We start from the raw sequence: 20,231 nt of genomic DNA on the forward strand, positions 1-20,231 counted from the left end.
AACCACGAGTCCTGTTGATACAGGAGGAGATATAAATAGTGCAAGGCTGGGACACACTCGGTCTTCTTTTTCCCCCAATGCCAGCCTTCTGCTCAAGCAGAAGCAAGGGCCTTTCTCCAGAAAAGCTCACGTCTGTCTGGAGAAGAACATAATGAGGAAGAGGACCCAGGAAGCCCATTTGCTGAACTTCTCAGCCGTGAGGACTAGAGTATTGCAGACGTCAGACTCTTCCGTTTGATCAGCCCGTCTTTGTGGCCGAGGCAGCTTAGTAGCATTTTGTCCTTAATTTTTTTTGGGGGGAAGAAGGAGATGTTAGTTGAGGACGAGATTCTCTTCTCGGAGCGCATTAAGACTTTGGTGTCCAGAAGGATCAACAATCTGATTTTTCAAAGAGAGAGAGAAAGAGACGCAAACAAGCAGCGGATGTTTTCAAGGCAGTAAAGAGAGTGGAGTTATCAGCCCACCCCCACCCACCCCCGCCACCTCGGGGCTTGAGCCCAGTAGCTGAGCCCCCAAATCTGGTTGGCCGGACTCCTGGCGTACTTTCTGTCTTCGCTGCTCGGGTGCCTGAGCTGGTTTCCTTTGTATTTGAAGAGTTGCTGTAGTTGGGCAGGCTTTCCGCCATTCTTTGCTTCCCCTCGGACTGACCGACACATCCAAGCATCAGCGAGGACCAGTGGCAGCCCAGCCATCTCACAGTTGCCATGGCGATGTTCCTGTTTCTCTCTGCTCTGCCTCTCTCTCCCCCACCTTGACCCCCATTTCTCATCTGGGCTGCTTAACCTGGAACCAATGCTTCTATACCCCCACCCCACCCCATTGATCTAGAAGACAGGCAGGGCATCGTAAGCCCCCACTCGCCCCTCGGGGCCTCCCCTCCCTCCAGCTGGGCTGGGGAAGCGGAGAAGAATCCTGGGATGCCAAGCCAACGGTGGGGTTGATGCATCATGGCAGCCTTCCACCCCTGCGGTCCTGCACCAGTGGATGCATCTGTCTTTCCAGCAAGCGAAGGAGACGCTTTCCCTGCCTGCCTGCCTGCCTGCGTCCGCTCCTCTTGTCAAGAAATTCAAGAAATTGCAAATTTGCTGGGATGCAGATCAGCCTCCCGCATCTCCCCCCACCCCCACCCCAAGCAGGAGGGAAATGGATTTACCAAAAAAAAAAGGTCCGTGTAACAATTAACTAGCCATCATTCTGCTCTTCCCTCCACTTCTCTCCTTGGCTCTTGCTTTGAAGGCAGGGTGGGGGGGCAGCTTACTTACCCCTCCCCCCCCCATCCTCTGCACCAGAACGGCTCTCCCTCTTTGCCCCTTCTGGTCTCTGCCCTGCCAACAGGGTACCAGAAAGGTAATCTCGGCTTCTGAAAGGCCTGTGGATCCCTTCCCTTTGCTGGCCTGGGTGGAGAAGGAAGGGGCCCTCCCATGGTTTGCAACACCCACCTATGAGTTGGGAGGAGTCTGGACAATTTCCACTCCGCCCCCCCCCCCCAAGTTTGAAAGGCATGACGGGTCTGCAACCTTAAACACTCAAAAGACCCATTTGGACCCGTTTCCCACAGAAAAGAAAGCACCGGGAGCCACAAAACCCTTCCAGTGCCTGACTTATTTCTTGAATGGCCACAAAACTAGCCTATGTAGTTGAATTAAGTGTTCTGTTTTCTTCTGAAACTTTTCTTTTCTTGGATTTATCCATGGTTGGCCTACCGGGGGTTGAAAAGCTCAATAAATCGCGTGCCGGCAAGTGTCTCACATTGGCAGTTGTGACGCATATTTTGAGTGACAGGGAGCCGCAGCAGAGGGGTGAAAGAGCCACATGCGGCTACAGAGCCGCAGGTTGCTGACCGCTGGCCTACGATGATCTCATTGCTTGGCTCCCAATTTTGGAAATCATTGAAGTTTCAATCTCCACTTCTGATCTAAGGTGGCAGGTTTTGGCCCGAGACTCCTCAAAGAAAACGATTCTTCATCCGGACACTCGCTGCCTCCAGATGAGACTTCAAGCAGAAGAATGAGGTGGTCCTTCTCCCCACCAGCCAGGATACCCGCAAGACGCATCCACGATTGGTGGCAACTCCTTGGAGCAACAAAGTCCCCATTGGCATCCGGCTAACTTACTTCGAGTTTTCCTAAGACCTGGGGAGGGAATTCTGCTCAGAAACCTGATCTTAAGCGAGTTTGCTTGCCCGTAGCAGAATCTTGGAATTCTGCTAGTAGCGTTCAGATGTTTCTGGGGTGCTGCAATCTGTCTTGTCCGTTTTCCCTTTTTGTTGCATGAAGCTGCTTTTCAAGGGAGAGAGAGAGAGCTGGCTTTGGCAAGGCGTGTTGTGAACAACAAAGCTGTTTAATTGGCTCTCCTAATTGCCTTCTTCCCGTCTGCCCAGGAATTAACATATAAGCAAATCAGCCTGGGTATTATTAGGGGCGCCTGCATTTCACCCAAAAGGGGGGCGGGAATGGAGGGAGAGGAAGGACCCTTAGGTTCCCCCCTCCCCCAAACCATTGTTTTCCTTGTTCAAAGTCTCCACCATCAGAAGCTTCTCCCCCTTGGAGCAAGCAATTAAAATGCAAGCTGCCACTCTTAACAATTTGGGGGAGGAGGGGGAAGAGAAGAGGTCCTTAGACAATGGTTCAAGCCCACGTCCAATCTCTTTGGCACTAAATCCCAGGGCCCCGGGCACATAGCCCAGAGCTGTCAGAAGCCGGAGGGCCCCAGCCCTTCTCTCCGCTGCACAAAGAACTGCTTAAAAGGGCCTTCTGGCCCTCTGGTCATCTAGCCTGGAATCCGCCTGCTTGAGTAGCAGTGAGTCTCTGGAATTGGGGCAGGGAGTTGTGAAGTCACTCCCGGCGTGGCCAGGGATTGAAACTCCCACCTGTTGGGAGTCCTTGCAGGGCACCAAACCTCACCCAGTTCAGTGCCTGAAGCCATGGGGGGTAGGGGTGGTGGTTTTTTTTAGCCTCCGGCCAGCTCCATTTTGGCCTCATCAGTTGCAAAATTTGGGGGCTTCTGACAGCCGTGCATTGGATCATCTGCTTGCGGGGGGGGGGGGAGGCTAGAAATGTCATTGTTGGCCTCCCCTCGGCTGTCTCATCGCAGGCTTTTCATTAGAAGAGGAGTGGCAGGCTTTCCAATTAATTACAGCCCTTCAGCCACCGGCTCTCTGCAGTGAGCCGCAGTTGCTTTGCGAGGCACATCCCAAAAGGGGAGGGGGGTGGCAGTCCATAGGGAAGGTTCTCGCCCCCCACCCACCCACCCACCCGGGCCAATGAAGCCAGCCGTTCCTCAGATGCTGGATGGGACCTTTTCAGAGGCCAAATAAGGAGCTTTGTGTTCCTTTTTTTTGCTGGGTCATCTTCAGTCTTGGTGAGGCGCCAGGATGCGCGCGTCGGGTATCAGTCGATCTCCGGACAAGTGTTGAAAGAAACGAAGCCGTCACCGCCGTTTCCGAGAGACCCAAGGGTGAAGGAAAGGCGGCCCCATCCATCTTTCTCCTTCGATCCTGAAGGTCACACGGTCCCCAAATGTCTGTATTGAGAGGAAGGCGCCTTAGGAACAAGCCTCAGCCTCCTCAGCCTCCCCCCCCAACCTCTTCTGAAGGTTAATTCGGGAAGATAACTCAATAGCGTTAGCAACAGATGCTCACAGATGCTCTAGTGAGACGGTTCACAGGCGCAAAAATCAACAGGAATCATCTACAAGTCCAGCCTTTGCTCGCTAACCTGATGAAAAATGCACGGCTCGGGTTTTATTTATTAACAGGGGCCAGTTATAAATATACTTGCTACCAATGTTTTTACCTTCTGCATGGTAGCACTTTATCTTCCGTCGCATCTATCGGTTCCATTTCTGAACAAATGAAGCCCCCCACCCTAATTCCCTGCAGGCAGAGCCCAGCCCCCTGCCTCTTCCCTTCTTGTAGGTACGACACTGTGACATACCACATTTTTCTTGCAGGGTTAATTAGCCATTGGTTAATTAAAAGCACACATTCTTTCCAGTAACATATCTCTTTTTCCCTCTCCCTTCTTCTCTCTCTCTCCCCTTCCCTCTCTTTCTCTCCTCTCTCTCCCCTTCTTTTCTCTCTCCCTCTTTCTCCTTTCTCCCTCTCTCTCTTTTTCTCTCCCTCCCTCCCTCTTTCTCTTCTTTCTCTCTCCCCCTTCTTTTCTCTCTCCCTCTTTCTCCTTTCTCCCTCCCTTCTCCTCTCTCTCTCCCTCCCTCTTTCTCTCTTTCTTAGAACAAGCAGGAACAGGGATGAAAACATATTCCTTTTAAAAACAGAGGATAGGATGTTGCAGGAAGGTGTCCCTATCCAAAGGTTTTCCTCCCAGCCATCAGTGTGAACAAAAAACCCTTTTCTCCTCCTTCCCCTCCTCCTCCTCCTCTTCCTCCCCCCAGGAAGCTAAACCGATGATCATCTTCGCATGCATGAAGGCAGAATGGGGACACGGCTGAATTCCAGGCGCTCTCGTTTCGCAGTCATGCGTACCTGCTGAAAGCTGGCTGCATTTAAGTTGCGGGCAGAGGGAGAGGATCACACCCCACTCTCTTCCTCCTCCTCCTCCTCCTCCTCCTCCTCCTCCTCCTCCTCCCTCTTCTTCTTCCCATCTGGGTTTACTAGAAACCTGCAGTCTTGGAATTCTGCCTGGAAGGGAGCCTTGATAGATAAATATTATTATCATGGAACCTTGATTGAACAGACTTGCGAGAGGAAAGACGGAGGATTATCGCTCCCAAATATCCATCACACTATATATCTTAACAGACCTGGTGCTGAATTGTGTCAGCTGGAGGTGTGAAATTACCATAGATTAGGGAAATTTTGAAGGCACTGGAACGTGCTGTGATTTTGGGGGAAGGTGTTCAGACAGAACTGCGGTCCTTTGCAGCCCAAGCCTGCTGGGCTACAGCCTGTTAAATTGAGATTTTAAGAGTGTTTGGGGCCTGATCTAAGCGAGTTAGAATTGCTGGATTTGGGTGGCATATAAATTTAATAAACGATGATGGCAGCTGCTGTTGTTACTTAAAACAGTTCATTTAGTGACTGTTCAGGGTTACATGAACAAAATACACCACGCTTGGCCACTGACTCGTATTTATGACGGTCGCAGTCTTCTCCTGGCGTAGTGATCCCTTCTTGCGGCCATCTCATAAGCCAAGTCCATGTGGAAGCCAGATGCACAACAACTGCAGCCATTCGCTTAACAATTCTGGCAGGAAAAGTCGCAAAATGGGGCAAAACTCACTTAGCCACAGAAATTTGGGGCTCAATTGTGGTCTTAAGCCGAGGACTCCCTGTATTAGGTTGGAACCAAGCCGGCCTCCGTTGCGTGGAAGAGACACCTGGCCCGCCCCATGGAGCCGCTCTCCTTGGTGCTGAAACAAGGCTGGGCCATCCAGGCTTCTGTGAGTCATCCGTGGCTTTCCAGAAAAACCGATTGTTTTGAACCGAGGCAGGCATGAAAAGAATAACAGAATAAGAGAGTTGGAAGAGACCTTGGAGGTCTTCTATTCAAGCCCCCTCCTTAAGCAGTAGACCCTCTACCATTTCAGACAAGTGGCTATCCAATCTCTTCTTGAAGACTTCCAGTAATGGAGCTCCCACAACTTCCGTTCCATTGGTGAATTGTTCTCACAGTCAGGAAATTTCTCCTCAGTTCTAGATTGGATCTATGAGTTTCCATCCGTTGTTTCTTGTCCTGCCTTTGGAAAATAGGTTGCCCACCCCCCTCTTCTTTTGGGAACCCCCACAAATACTGGAACTCTTACGTTATGCTGTTAGTCATCCCTATTCCTTCTTTTCACTAAACGAGACCTACCCAGTTCCTGCAACCGTTCTTCGTATGTTTTAGCCTCCAGTCCCCTAATCCTCTGGGTTGCTCTTCTCTGCACTCTTTCCAGAGTCTCAACATCCTGCCCCCACGCATGGCACGTGATGGCCCGGTAGGCCCATTTTTCTCTCTCACCTGGCTCCAGAGCCTTTCTAGGTGTTGGTAGGGATGGGACAAAAACGGCCTCCCCTCCCCCAGAGGCCACAAACAGCCCATTTGCCAACTTCTGATGGGTCTAGTCCCCGGGTGGGGTGGGGAAAGCTGTTTTCGCCCTCCCCAGACTTCTAGAGAGGCTCTGGAGGCTGGGGACAGCAAAAAACGGGCCTTCCCAGCCAACCCCCGAGGCCCTCTGGAGGCAGGATGTTTCCCTACTTCTGGTGGGTCCAGAAGGCCCGAGAATCAGCTGGCCGGCACGTGCCGGAGCTGAGCTTGCGTGCCCCTCTGCCATAGGTTCGCCATCACAGTACTTTATAAAGCAGTACGAGTCCTTCATACGATCTTGATTCCATCCCTCTGTTGATGCAGCCTAGGATTGAGGGAGGGTTTCTGTAAAAGGCATGTTCAAAAGGAAGAGAGGGTGCGGAAGACGCGGCCCCTGACCCTTAAAAGACCTAGAAAATCCTTGCCGTGTTTGCGCAGGTGACATAGCCACTATGACTGCGTCCTTGTCAGCGGAAAGAGGCTTAGTACTTACGTTGTTGGCGTTTGGACATACTGTCTCCCTCTTGTATAACTCTGACTTTGCCAGCTCTCCAGAGAGACTCCTTAGAATACCTCTGGCTGGTATATAACTGGCTTTAAAGGGAGAATCAAATAGAATTTCGCTTTTTCTCTCCGGATCAAACAGTCTAGTTGAGTATCGATGCAGTTATTTTGTTTTGCACTTCAAAAGTTGCCCAGGGAATATTTTATTGATGGCTGAGGTTTAAATGTAATTGTCTTCACAGCCTCCATCGCCCTCATGTATGCGCATATATTTAGATTAAATTTTGAAGAGAGGATGCTAGCAAGCACCAAAATCTCGTGAAGCTGTCGAGAGTTGTATCTTCCCAGTTAATTTTGAGGTGAGCTTCGTCTTTCAATATAATTTACAAAAACATAGATCTCCTCTTCCCTTTCGAGGTCTAATTTAATCAGAACGGCTCACGCTGGAAGTTTACGCCGCCAGAGAGCTGCAGGTTATGTTTAAATAAATGTCAAGACTTTTTTTTTTCTTTTTCTTTTTAAAAAGGAAAACCTTCCCATTCTGAGCAAGGCTTCCTTCACGGATCAGGCGTTTTGTACCTTCTCTGACTTCCATCTGGCCAGACATTCAACAAATGACGTTGTAGAATTAAATACTGTGTGAAGCGATTAAAAATTGGCTGGAATTTTAATATCTGTCACTTGGAACCGGATGTGAAACTAGATGGACATGACCTTATAGATGACCCTCACTCTATCAAGGACCTTGGAGTACTCATTTCTAAAGATCTAAGTGCCAGAGCCCACTGTAACAACATTGCCAAAAAGGCACTAAGAGTTGTTAACCTAATCTTACGTAGCTTCTTCTCTGGTAATACTACTGCTAACTAGAGCATACAAAACATTTGCTAGACCAATCCTTGAATACAGCTCATCTGCATATTGGACATAAATACAATCGAGAGAGTCCAGAGGTATTTCATGAGAAGAGTCGTCTACTCCTCTGCTTGCAATAAAATACCTTATGCCGCCAGACTCCAAATTTTGGGCTTAGACAACTTAGAACTACACCAACTTCAGTCTGATCTAAGCATAGTACATAAAATCATCTACCACAATGTCCTATCTGCCAATGACTACTTCAGCTTCAACCACAACAATACACGAGCAAATAATAGATACAAACTCAAGGGAAACCGCTCCAAACTCGATTGCAGAAAATACGGCTTCAGCAACAGAGTGGTCAGCGCCTGGAACGCCCAACCTGACTCTGTGGTTTCTTCCCCAAATCCCCAAATTTAAGTTTAAACTGTCTACTGTTGACCTCACCCCATTCTGCAGACTGAAGATCTTTATCATTGTAGTCCTACTACTGTAGTTCTGAAGGACCCAGAGCTAAAAGCTCCAACTTCAGAAGCTGTGGGCTTCTATTGGTTGCTGGGAAAACAGCTGGAAAGCGATGTATCCTTGCGGAAGAAAATCCAGGGGTTGGTCCCAATCCTGTCATTTCTGCAGCTGCATTGGACCCCCTCCTCCAAACAGGAGCTCCAAGCTTTGCCCACCAGCAACTTCCCCTTTTACTACTCTGCCGGATGGCACTTGGTGAATTATTCCAGTTCCCCTCTGGCATGTTTTCTCTCCCCCCCCCTCCCCCCCTCTAATTGTTAGTGTTTGACACACATTATTAATGGCATCGTGGAAGCTGGAAATAGCAGCAGCGGGGCCGAAATAATTCGCTTAGCATTAAAACCGGAGGTGTCAGGGATGCAGAATCAAGGGTGTTGATCAAAGCTGAAGGACAAGAAAAATTTGGGGGGGGTGTTTCGGGGGGAGTTAAAAAGACGAGGAAGGAAATCGGGCTGCGGCCGCCACAGCTTGTCAAGTTCCGAGGGCATTTTTGGAATGTCACCACTCCTACAGCTTGCAGAATTCATTGGATGGTCACCTTCTGTTCTTTTTCTCCGAGATTGGACAGGTTGTGGCCTCTGGGTTGGAGAGGCCCCAAAGCCGGTTTTCCTGGCCACTTCTGCCCAAAGAGAGATGCCCCGCTAAGCACTGTGGAACCTGAGCAGCATTCAGTCCTCCTAGGTCGGTTTCTGTCTGAAGCCAGGGCGAGGCTGCAGATTAAGAAGAGGAGAATCCTTCCAGGGATGCTTTGCGCCTTTGACTGGACCAGAGACGTTTCGATCCTGAACTGGGGCTCTGGAAGATGGAGGTGAAGTGCCGCCAGCGCCAGGGCGTTCCAGACACCACATTCTCCATGGGCCCATGGAGGATGCTGGCTGAATGCTGATGCCACAGGGAGGGCTGGAGATGGAGAGATGCTGAGATGGAGCTTGGATGAGAGAGAGAGAGAGGGGGGAGGGGAGGCTCAACTCAAGGTGGGAGAAAAGTCCTGGGCTTTATCCCAAAGATGCTTTTTCAAGAGGCAACTGGACTTTGAAGAAGCTTCTTGGATGAAAAGCAAAACATCTTCAAAGAAACACCAGAAAGTCTCTTGAAAAAGCACCTTTGGGGTAACCATGGCCCGGAAGGCGGAGATCTCCATAGACCGTCCTGGGCCTTAACTGGAGAGAGGATGCAGTGCTCAACTCTTCTTCGCTCCAAGCTGGAGCCAACGCAGAGCTGAGCTTTTTCTCTCCGCTCCGTGAGTGGCCCTGGTTTCTCTTCCTACTTGAGGGCCCCGGCTGGCCCCGGCTGACCTCCTTTCCAGGTCTGCTCATTTTGCGAGCCTGCAATGGCACCCAGTGAAAAGTTAGCTTTGGTCCTTTATGCCAAGGCCTGGTCTCAGTCTTCCCTCTGCATTTGCTGGGGGAGAATCGTCGACCCTCACCTCCTCTCTGGTTGCAAGGACGATCCATGGCAGGTCAGCCCGAGTTCCGCCTCATGCTGGCCCTCTCTGTTGAGGCCGGAGGGAGCAGGAGAGGATTTCCTGGCGGGTCTGAAGACCAAACGGAGGTTGCAGGCTGCCGGGTCCCTTGTGGAAAACGGGCGCAGGGCATTGCAGTTCCGATGGGCGAAGCATGCTGCCTGCCTGGGGCCCCCACGTGCTGTGCATGACATTTTCTCTCCGTGGGCCCCGCCAACCCGCTCCTTCGGAAACCGCCTCGTAGAATGTCATACACCAAACCAGCTCGGGTCATGCAGGACCCTCGGGCTTCCCAGGACATGTTCCTGCTCCACTAATGTCGCTGCAAACATGGTTGGATTGAGGTCAGTCTCTGGCTGATCCCTTCCCCCCCCCCGACCTCCCCCTTTGCCCCAAGCCTTTGGCTGTTGCCTTCCAGTTCCCCTTCCCTCCCAGTCCATCAGTTCTCTGGACAAAGCCATGGTGGTATTGATCATCGGCCCAGCAGCCTTGCGCATGCCGATCGAGGGAGGGGAGAGCTTCACTCCACAGCTGCACCACCGAAAGGCGTTGAGTGACAGAGACAAGCACGCATATGTGCTCCTTCCCTCCCTCCCTCCCTCCCTCCTTCCTTCCCTCCGTCACTCCTTGGCCAGACATTCTCGTGGCTGGCTGGAAATACAGCAGAGAGACCCGCGTGCGTCCTGGTCCTTTCTTTTAGGGCTCTTTTGTTCCTCAGACAAGCAGCTTTGGCGATAAAGCTCAGGAGGAGCTCCATTCGGGCTCTCGCAGACCGTCTGGGGGGGCGGATATTCCTGTGGCGGCATTGCAGAGAGTGCTTCGCTGGTCCTCAGGTAAGGCTGCCTGGGGTATGTGGGTGGCACAAAACGCAACTCCCCAGGAGAGACGTGGCCTGGCCTGGAGGGACTTTCTGCTTTGAAGGGACCCGTGCATGGCGGGAAACGATGCTCAGCCTCCCTCCCCTGTGAAAAAGCCACCCCTGTCCTGCTTTCGGACAAACCACCCTCCCGGTCAGTTCTGCCGTCAGCACCACCGGCTTTCCAGTGGACGTGGCGCACTCGGGCCAAGCAAAGTTGGGCATGTGCTTCAGCTGACCAACCGGTTCAGGTTGCTTTGTGCTGGGCACATCCGGGCCACGCTGGTGCCAGGAGAAAGAGGGTGCGGCGTTTTTATGCGCAGAGAGACCCAGGTCCGAACTCTGAAGGGCTGCAAAGTGCAGGAGGGCCAGCTGGAATCCGGCCACTCCAGCCAAGGCTGGGGTCTGGGAGCAGAAGCCCAGCAGGTGAGCCAGGCTGCCCCTGGACCCTTACAAAGAGAGAGAGAGAGAGAGAGAGAGAGAGAGAGACCCACTCTCTGAAGCTCCACCGGCTGCTCGGTCTCCTTGTGTGAAACCCTGGAAGCACATGGACTTCAGTGGGGCTGACTTGGGAGAAGAAAGCATGAGCTGCTTTCCTCTCAGAACCTCTTCGGAGCCCCAAATGCTTTGAAATAATCAGGGGCTTTGCTCTGGGCTAATTCTGAGCACCCCTGCTGCTTCGGAGAGAGCCCTTGTGGGGGGGGGACCCTTTCCTGCAACCCTCCCCATCTCTGGGAGGAAAAGAGGCACTGCAGGGTTAAGGGGGGTTGGGAGGGAGCCCCGTCTGGGCCATCCTGAACAAGCTGGGCTTCGGGTCAGAGCGACCAGGGCAGGGTGGGGCAGGGAGCTGCGTTCCTCTTTTCTATGGGGCCGAAAGAAACCTTTTGCGGGGAGAGCTGGTTCTCGACTGGGGTGTGGCAATGGGGAAGGTTTTGTGGGGTGCCTGCCAGGAAGAGAAGAACAAGCGACGGGGTCTGTTTTGTGTCCAGCAAAGAGTGGTTGAAACTTCCAGGTGGCCTTCCTGGAGATTTTTAGATGGGACCATGAATGTCCCCATCCTGGGATCCCTCTTCTTCCCCCACCCCACGAGGGACACCCTATGAGGGGAAGTGAGTTTTGTGAGAGGGTGAAGGAGGCGCCAGTTTGTGGGCATGAAATGTAAGAGCGAAACGGCAGCGGTGATCATCCGATCCCTCCGCACCACATTCCTACACGGCAGGGATGCTGGGAGCACAGAACCCAGAATTCCCAGCCAACAGGAGTGACACAGACTTGCTTCTTGTGCTGCCTGGATGGGGAGGGGGTCCAGGCCAGCTTTGGGGGGCTGCAGGGTCCCTAAAGTTCTTTTGGTTTTGATGCTGTTGAACGGACAAGCCTGGGACGGAGCAACGTTTTTCAAAACATCATTGAGTTTTAGATGGCTTGCAAAGCCCGCTGAACATGTACAGAGAGCTTCCTCACTGGGCTTTTGTCTCATGTATCTTTGCTCCCTAATGCCTCAGAACATCGGTCTTCAGCTGTGGCGACTTTTAAGCGGTACGGACGTCAGCTCCCAGAATTCCCCAGCCAGCCAGGTCGAGAAATACTGAATGCCGTAGAATCTGGCGATTTAATTCATCCGGTGGTCTCATCGGCATGAGACTTATCCATGTGCAATTTGAGAAGCGGGGCAAAGGGAGCCCTCTGGACTGCATTTCCCGGCCAGGCCGGCTGTGGGTCGTTCGCCCTGCCCCAAGAGCCGTTGAAGACAGTTGCAACGCCATCTGCTGCAGCCGTGTCCAGTTTGAACTCGGGGCAAACTTCATCCTTTTTCAACAGAGGGGATGGAGGGTCACCAGGTGCCAAACCCCTTTTTCTTAATTTTCTTTTTTAAAAAAAGAGGGGAATAACGTCCCTCAATGCCGTCTCTTAGCCAAGAACGGGGCTCAAATCCATTTCTAAATGAGCAGTGACATTTTCATCCCCGCTTGTTGCCTGAGGTTTCGGCATGTCGGGTGGTTGAAACGGAAGACGCTTGTTAGCTGGTGCTGGACATCCCCCACGCTGTCAAAATCTCCCCCCCACCAGGCTCCCTTGGTCTTCCAAGGAGCTTTTTCCTGGAGGCGAATCTTTAAAATCTTTATTTATTTATTTTGTCGAGTACATATTAGATAATATATGTAAGTATAAGCATGAATTGAATACATAAAGGGAATACAATCGAAGGGGACATTAGGACAGCGATGGAAGGCACGCTGGGGCTCTTATGCACGTCCCTTACAGACCACTTAGGAATGGGGTGAGGTCAACAGTAGACAGTCTTAGGTTAAAGTTTTTGGAGGTTTGGGTCTCTCCGAGTCTTTCATGGGTTTGTGTTCCCATCAGTAAAAACCACTTTGTTTCCTGAGCTTGAGCGAGAGGGGAAGGAAAAGCGATTTATTTTCCACTGAGCTGCCAGCAAACCATATCACAAAGATCCTCATTTTACAGACCGAGCAACTAAGGCTAAGAGTAGGGTAGTAGGATGGATCTGCAGGGACAGTCCGTGCTTTTCTGGACTGAGACAAGACTCAACTCATCCCGTTTTTTGTTGTTGTTGTTTTTTTCGGTTTGAAAACGTCAGCGGTTGCTGAACTACACCAGTTTCCCCTTCGGCTGAGGCCGCTGGCGTTTAGCCCCATCTGGGCAAGCTGGTTTTATCCTGGCTACTTTTGAGATAATTCTGCCTCTGCGCATAAAGGTTCCACTGGCTTCCTTTACTTTTTTAGAGCTCCCTTCCGCAAATAAAACCTCTCCTTTAGATGAAGGGTGACCTCACTTAATGCTTGCAAGACTGGCAAGTCGCCCTCCATCCTGGCGTGTCCCACGACTGACCTTTGGAACCCTGGACACATCGCTTGACTGCCGGATCACAGGGGCAGCTGTCTGAAGCAGGCCCTGGGTCAGAGGTACCCCCCGGCTATCTACCCCACCTTCGCCGTCATGAAAAGTGGAAACTCGGTGGGCAGGGAAGCAATGGACGGAGCTGAAAGGTTCAGGATGTGACCCGAGGCCACTCAGAGACACTCTTCCACTGGCTGAGAAGGAGGCACTCTCTTCCGTTGCCGAATTCAGTCTGGCGGCGTTTCCTGCAAAATGCACCACAACCTGCCTGCCAAGGAGCAAATTTTGGCTGGGGTGTACCTGGAGTTGGTGCCGGTGTTTCAGTTCGAAAGCAGATTCTGACCACTCGGTTTGCTTCCATTTCGTAAAAAAAAACAAAACCCATTGCACCCAGAAGGTGTGAGGAACAAAGCCAAAAATAAACTTTCCAGGACTCGGAGCTGAAAAATGTAGACATGATGGGAGAAAAAGGGCCAAAAGCCAAGGGACGGGAACTGGGGGGGGAGGAATCGCCCAACTAAAAGAGAGAAAAGATTCTTTTCGCCTCTTATCCCTGCAGGCTAAAGGAGCCGAAAGTGTAAAAAGTGAAACTTTGACCTGACTGGGGGGGAGGCCCAAATATTTTGTCCCAAGGTGGATGCTGTGATCTGGGAGATCCAGGCATAAATGCAGAATTGGTGCAGAGGAAGCTGCAAGGAGGGGGGGGAGGAAACGCAAATACACAAACAGGTGGCCTCCTTTCAGCCAACTGCAAAATCTTCAGGGGGGGGGGCTGTTAAACATCCTGGCTGGAATTTGCAAAAAGGGATTTTTGTGGCTGTCAGCAAGTTTATTGTTTCTGACAGCTTTTCCATCAGTGTGGTGGAGGAGCTGGGTGCATCTCTCCCCCCCACCCGGGCGGTTGCCATGGTGAGGCTGCTGGGAGGGCCCTTCCCCATGGAGGTGGGGGGAGGAAGGAAGGATGCCCCTCCGTGAGTGAGGGGCAGAAATGCAGAGGAGCTGGCAAGAGGCGAAGGAGGCCCCGTGCAAGAGAGGCCTGGAACAAGGATCTGAATGAAAAGAGCCGAGTCGCTAGTTTAGGCACTTCCGCTGGGTGAACGTGAATCCAGAACCAAACGTCCGATAAACAAATTTGGAGAAAGAGGGAAGGGGTCTTCCTGCCCCCACCTGCCTCTTCCTTCTAAGAAGCTACCTTGAGGGCAGTTCAGGCCAGTGCAGCCTCCCGGACTGGACAGGGTCGTGTTGCGAAGCCGGCTTGCTTGGTGGATATACTGGTTGGCACCCCCAACCCTGGTCTTTGGGGCCACTGCCTCCCTACTTGCCTTGGTGGGGCTGGGGGCTGGGAAGGGTGTAGAGTGGAGCCTTGTTGTCTTGACCATGGAAGGCTTCAGGGTCAACCCCGAGGCCTGCTGAAGGCCGCTCAAACCACAGCAGCCAGGGGCAGAGGACAACGGGCCAGGTGACCCAAGAGGCTCTTCTCGATTCAATTAGCCTTCTGGGTAGACCTTCTCTTGCTTGAGATGAGGAAGCTTCCAGATCACACCTGGAAAGAGAGCCTTTGCTCTATGGAGCCTCAGTGGACCATTGAGGGCAAGGTGGCTGTATTGTCTTGCCCTCCGTGGCTCCCTTCATTCACGGTTGGAACACACGCCGGGTCTCAAAAGAACCAAACGCAGCAGGAAGATCTGCAGCCTAATCTGGACGAGGGCTTCAGAGGGGAGCCGACCAACCCTAAGCATGGATTGAACATTTAACACTACGGAGGAATGGTTTTAACCCTGCTGAAGCAAATGCTGAGAATTCAGCCGGGAGCTAAGAAGGGGCAGAAATGCAGAGGAGCTGGCAAGGGACAAAGGGGGGGGGCTTGAAACATAGCCCACCCTGAGTGAGGTTTTTGGTGGTGGTTGTTTTTTGCTCCTGTGGGAGGGCATCGGTTGGACTGCAGCATCTCCCCCCTCAGTAGGGGCCTCCCCTTCGAGATGGGAGGTGTTGTTGTTTTTTTAAACACGTTCCCTCCCCGCCCTGATTTTGGAGTTGTCCCCATCCTGAGCAACCGCCTTCCCCATCCAGGAGCAGAACAATCTGCGGCCACTGAAGGGAGCCATAATTTTACACCACCACGAAGCAACAATTCGGGACACCGTCGCTGGCCTGGTGGTGAATGGCAGGGACCATTTTCAGGGTGCCCGGCATGGACGGACGCGGAGGCTGCTCTCCGTGCGTGGATTATTTTGCGTGATTTATGATCTGGCCCAGCTGGGCCTCGTGCTGCTTTTCAAGCTGTCGTTGCTGCAGGCCTGCCGGATAATAGCTTGGAAGAGAGAGGCGGCAAGAGAGCAGAGTCAGGTGTGGATTACGACTCCCTTCTTTCCTTCCTTCCTTCCCCGCAGGCACCTTCACCACTGGCCATGCAGAAGAAGCTGCTGTGCCCGGCTGAAGTTTCCTGCTCCTTGCAGCAAAGACGCCTCGTGCATCACGCTGCACCGTCAGGACGTGCTCAGCTCCATCCAGGCAGGATTCACAATCCTCAGAGCAGAAGGTTGGGGAGGCAAGAAGAGGGACCCCAGGAAACAAAATATTCAGGTCCATGAGGAGAAAACTGGGCAACCAAATCCAAAGAAATGCTTGAGAGAAGGGCTCCTAGGGGAAGGTCGAAGAATGGAGGGCTGCGTTATTGGGCAGTCTGGGTGCCTTCTGGATGAGGTAGACCCCAAGTAGGAAGTTCCTGCCCTGGGGAAAACATTTGCTAATCCTGCCTGCAAAAACAGTCCAGGCCAGCCCTGTGAATCTCTCTGCTGGGCCCAGGTTTTCTCCAGATGCTTTCTTGGTCAGTTGTTCTGAAGTCTGAGACATTGTCCTTCGTTGCCTCAGCACTCACTTGTTGGTCTACTGCTATGCAAGCTTGTGCTACCTCAGTGTAACATGGTAGGAAAGGACCTTGGAGGTCTTCTAGTCAATCCCCTCTTGGTTGCTTGGCCAAGTTGACCTGGCTTGCCAGTTCTGGAATCAACGCCAGGCTGGATTAGCTGCCCTGGGCGAGTTCCTCAGAGGAGGCAGGGGAGATCGCTGGGGATATGAGCTTGGGAGCCTTTGCTGAGCTCACCGCCTTCTCTTCCCTTCTCATCCTTCCTGCAAAATCTCCTTCTTTCCTTGACAATTCCTGGGATGTTCAGCTTCGTTTCTGGTTTGGTAAGATCGAAAAGGCTCAGGGCTCGCTGCCTTTTCTCTGCGAGGCTTTGACTCTTTGCAGGGGGATATGGAGTAATCGTTGGGGGTGCAGAACCAGCATCCAGCCAGCATCCAGAGCCAGCCCATGTGTGGGTCGCGAGGGCCCTTTCCCTTCCATCCCACCCCAAATGGCCGCAGTGCTTCCAGTCCTGCTCCATAACCAAAGGTGGAAGCAAGTGAAATTGAGAGCAGAGCCCAGGATCCAAAGCTCCTTCTGGCCCATCCCTTTGCCCATTCAGGGAGCCATTGTTTCCCCTGTAATTAGTCTCCGCAATTTCAGGGGAAGGGATGAGTTGGCTGATGCCGTTCTTCTGCATCGCAGGGTTTTGCAGGGCGCTGCAGTGGCTGGCTGCTTTTTCAGATTCCCGCTTCGCTGAGATACAAGCAGCTCTGAATCTGAAGAAAAGAATCCAAAGGGGATCTTTTGGACCCCCAACCCCCCAGAAATGCAGCAGGAAGACAAGCGAGATCCTTGTAGGGGGGAAAGGATTGGGGATTTGCCCTGCAATGGGGAAGGGAGCCATGCTCCTGCTGCAGGAGGTAAACAAACTCAGGGGGTGTGTGGCCACTCCTGCAGGGGAGGGGAGGCTCTTTCAGTGCTTCCAGGCCTGACCCGCTGGTGACATTGTTCTCCCACCACCCCTCTCACACACGTTGCAAAGAAATATGCTCTAGATAGGACTGAGGGATAGCAAGAAAGGGGAAACAGGTCAGGTCTGAACAGGGAGGAAAAAGGTGTGCGGGGGGGGGGCTGGTGGTTGCATGGGGGTGGGCACAGGAAGGGAAATTTTGAGGTTTGAAGGTCCCTGAAGGGAGAAGGATGAAAGGTGAACTGGAATGATGACTGTTTTGGGTGAGCGGTTGAAGAAGGAGAACAGAATTGGAGAGCGCAGGGTTGAATTCTTCATGCTGTGTGTGAAGAGAAGAAAAGGAAAGGAAGTTGGTGGAAGAAAGGAGAAGGAAGGAAGGAAGGAAGGAAGGGGAGAATGGTGGAAGAAAGAAAAGGAAGAGGAGGAGTTGATTTGTTGTAGATATTGTGGAACAGCCATGCTAGGCAACTGTTGCTTAGAATTTTCTTGGTTTTGGGCAGCACAGAGCATGCTGAGTTTGTGTCCAGCTGGAGCTCTCCTCCCTCTCCAACAAACTATCATGGCTACCAGTTTGATTCCCTCTTCCTAAATGCAAAACAATGGATGACAACAAGCTCTTGGGTGGAGGCAGGCCGAGGGAGGCTCTCTTCCGCGGAGAAACTGGGCCACTTGGATTTAATTTCTTCCCGTCTTTGGAAGCAGCTCAGTTTTCAGAGCTCCTGCAGCTGAAGGCGGAGCAACTTTTCAGGAATGGCTAATTAGGCAGCTGATGAGTTTTTGGCGTGCCTCGCCAGCTTGAGTGTGGCTTCCGCAGGCTGACTTGTGGGCAAGGGGGTGGAGTGGGGGTCAGCCAGCCTGAATGCAAACTGAGAGGGGGGGGGCTGCCATGGAAAGGCGGGCTCTCCAGAAGAAGATGGGGACTGTTTGAGATCTGGGTCCCCCCCTCCGAGGAAGTGTGAAAGGAGCTGCCACTGACTGCAGATATTCTACTCTTGACTACCTTGGACAGCTCCCCTCTGATCCAGCCGTGGGGCCTCCATTCTCCTCATCCTGGCCTTCCCCTCTGCCCCTAGGAACAATGGCCCTGCTGGCTTCTGCAGAGGCAGAAAAGAGACGCTGCTTTCTCTCTCTCATCCTGCCTTTTTCCTCCCCTTCGGGTGCCTTGCATTCGTTATCCATCTGCTGTTGCAAGGAAGGAAGAGCCTTTGACTTGCCTCAGAAGCTCTGCAGAAGAACGTGGAGCATGCAAGATTTCCCCAGCCCCCAGCCCCACTTTGTCACTGAGTAAAGCTTAGCTGCAGCCCCTCTGCCCTCTCTCTTTGGCAGGGCGGGGGGAGAGGACATTTCGGAGGAACCGGGGTACACAAAGTGATGAGTTGGGAGAGAAATGAATTGATACGCCTTTCTTCGTATCCGGAATTGGTTCTCTGGCGAATTGGCTGTAATAATTGACAGTGCAATTAACTCCCTGCTTCTCTTCCCTGTCAGCATCCTGCAAACAGGAGAGGGGGGGGTGTTAGGGGATGTTGGGGTGGGGTGTGGGGTTGTCACACTGGTTTTAATTGGGATGTCGGACCCAAATAGGAAAGCCGAGGCAGCCTTGTTGAAAGAGGGAGGCTTTGAAAGAGACGGAGAGAAGGGAAGGAGGAGGAGGACGGGCGCAGCTTACGAAGCAGCTAATGGGGGAACAGCAGGGCATGTTTAGGACAGTTGTGGGTTCCTTCTGCCCCCCCCCAGAGAATCAAAGTGTTTAAGAGTTAGTGGGGGTGGGGGGGGATCGGAAGTGATTCCCCCCCCCTTTGCAAACCGCCTCTGCAAACAACAGAAGTCTTGACAGGTGAATTCCCAGCCACGTGTTTGAACTAGCCTTGAATGCTGGTCTGCACTGGTGGAAGGGAAAGACTTGGACGGTTTGAATTGAGTCAGAGAAGAAGAGAGGGGGAGGGGATGCCTCTCCCCCCCTCCCCCGAACACACATCTCTTGTGTTATGTTATGTAAATAAATGTGATCTGAATCTGTCCATCTCGGTCTCTCTCTCTCTCTCTCTCTCTCTCCTCTTCTAAGGAGGGAAGGACAGATCTGTCGTTAATTCTGAAATGCGCTCAGGAAACAGGAAGGGAGGAGGTGGATGGAAGGCAGAAGAAAGAGGAGGAAAGAGGGAGGCAGCCACGCACACGCTCTCTTCCTTTCTTCCTCTTCTCCCTTCCATCCATCTCTCCCTCCCCATCCTTTCAGATCAGTGGTACTTTGAAGTTTCTCGGTGGGTTCTCCCCCCTCCCCTTTAAAAAAAGAAGAAGACAGAACGGCAGGAACAAAAGAAGCCAAACTCTGACTCCTTCGTGGCCACCTTCTCTCCCTCCCAACCCCGATCAGGGTGGAAGAGAACTGCATTGCACAACAGGCCCTGCCTTCCTCTAAGCTCTGGAGCCTCACCCTGGAGCAGCCTCCCTCTGGAGCACTGGGCCTTTCTCCCGTCTCTTGGTTCAGCTTTGAGGGCCAAAACGTGGAGGCCGAGGCCCCATGTGTCTCATCCAAGCTGATCCTGGAACCTCCCTTCCTGCTCCCCTTTGGGGCAGCTTCCTAGAGCCCCCTCCGACGGCTCTTCCTTCCGTTATAACCTTGAACAGGGCCGATAGGAAAATAAAAATATATATACATGGCCAGCGGCTGAATCAATCCTGCACGGTCCCAACTGGGTAACTTCCAACGAATCGTTTTTCTATTTCTTTTTTCTTTTTGATGGTAGGCGGTCGCCAGTAATTTGCTCAAACACAGAGTCTAAGACACTGAGCCTGTGGATCAGAAAGGTTGGCGGTTCGGTGGTTCGAATCCCTAGCGCAGGTCTCCTGCCTGAGCAGGGGGTTGGACTAGATGACCTCTCTAAGGTCCCTTCCAACTCTTGTTACGGCTAGGAAGCAGGAACAAGTGCCTCTTTCCTTCTCCCCCTCCAGGAATTGGGTGGGTCCACCAGAGGCAGTGGGAAGGGTCTCTTCCCAGCTCTGCTGCTGTCCCCGGAGGCCTGGAATGAGTTACTTAGAGAAAACTTGGCAGTGTTTCCAGATACTCTTCAGCCAGCCAAGAATCTGTTGATGGAGTTAGATAAGCAACACAACTGGGGTGTGTGTGTGTGTGTGTGCCTTCAAAGCCAATAACAGGCCTGTCTCCTCCTCCTGGTTGCCCCGCTGGTTCTCCCTGGGAATGTCAGCTAGCCGTTTGGAAACACCATGAAGGCAAATTCTCTCTGGAAAGTGGCTAAAAATGTCCCCCTCCTTGCTGGCCAAAGACATATTTGTGGTTCTTTCTTCTACTTAAATTT

General features: G+C 52.3%; 1 protein-coding gene across 1 annotated transcript in view; it reads left to right on the top strand.

Annotated features, from left to right (window-relative positions):
- The first annotated feature begins 10,118 nt into the window (after positions 1 to 10,118).
- The window catches only part of RPH3A (rabphilin 3A), a 32,255-nt gene continuing 22,142 nt past the window's right edge, over positions 10,119 to 20,231 (top strand). The window contains exon 1 of the mRNA XM_058158871.1: positions 10,119 to 10,211. The gene's annotated coding sequence lies outside the window, so the exon portion shown is untranslated. The remainder of the gene's footprint in view (positions 10,212 to 20,231) is intronic.

Source organism: Ahaetulla prasina, chromosome 15, assembly GCF_028640845.1.
Source record: "Ahaetulla prasina isolate Xishuangbanna chromosome 15, ASM2864084v1, whole genome shotgun sequence".
Classification (NCBI taxonomy): Eukaryota; Metazoa; Chordata; class Lepidosauria; order Squamata; family Colubridae; genus Ahaetulla; species Ahaetulla prasina.